Source organism: Rousettus aegyptiacus, unplaced genomic scaffold (assembly GCF_014176215.1).
Source record: "Rousettus aegyptiacus isolate mRouAeg1 unplaced genomic scaffold, mRouAeg1.p scaffold_m13_p_8, whole genome shotgun sequence".
Classification (NCBI taxonomy): domain Eukaryota; kingdom Metazoa; phylum Chordata; class Mammalia; order Chiroptera; family Pteropodidae; genus Rousettus; species Rousettus aegyptiacus.
Window position 1 is genome coordinate 25,944,696 of NW_023416311.1, and position 917 is coordinate 25,945,612.

The following is a 917-nucleotide window of genomic DNA, read 5'->3' on the forward strand; positions in this document are numbered from 1 at the left end:
TGTCATCCTAACAGTCCACTCAGTGCAAACTGGTCCTAGGAAATCAATTTTCTTTTTTGCGATTGATCAAAAAGCGGCCGTAACCTCCAGAACCAAGCCTTTCTGCTGGTAAGAGAAGGTACACGTGGCACAAAGCCTGTACTCTTCATTCAGTAATTTTTATGGTGAGTTGGGAGCACAGCAAAGCATTGTTCCTATTTCCAGGAATTATAGTGGAGACCATGGGCCAGAGTATCTCACCTAATTTTTTATAAAGGAAACTTTGGTAAAGGACTTGCCACACGTAGCAACCATCTTGGTAAACAAACCAAAAAAATCGATTGAAATGCATAACCGACGACCCTGTCTACTGCCTGGATCAGGGGAAATAGAGTAGATATTTTAAAACACGGCATCATTCCAGTCTCATTTTCAAGATAAACACAAGTGGAAAACATTTCACACACAATCAAACCCTGGTTTGTTCTAAGAAGTAAAGTGAAAACCTACACTCTCGGAAACAAGACCAAAACCTGAGTGACAAATAATACCCATGGTGTTTGCCATAACCCCCATGTGTGTCCCATGAGGTATTAACGTGATGGACGCATGCTACTTGATTTTAAGGTGATTTCTACCTTATTCCTCTTCCCCGATGCTCAACCAAGTGTTTTCAAAAGTTTTCTCATAAAATCCATTTTCAATATTGCGGCATGGATGCATTGGCCTTTAACCAATTCCTCTCTACAGTAGTGACCTAAAGTCAGCCTCCAAGAATATTGCAAGAGTCACACCTGAAGCCTTTAAAAGTTATGCTCACGATGACTCAGCATTTTCGCTACAATAGAGCAAAATGGTGACTACTGCTTCCTCCGACCCAAAGATGCTTATTCAAGCTGACTCAGCCTCCAAATTTCAATGCAGTTAATGTGAGACAG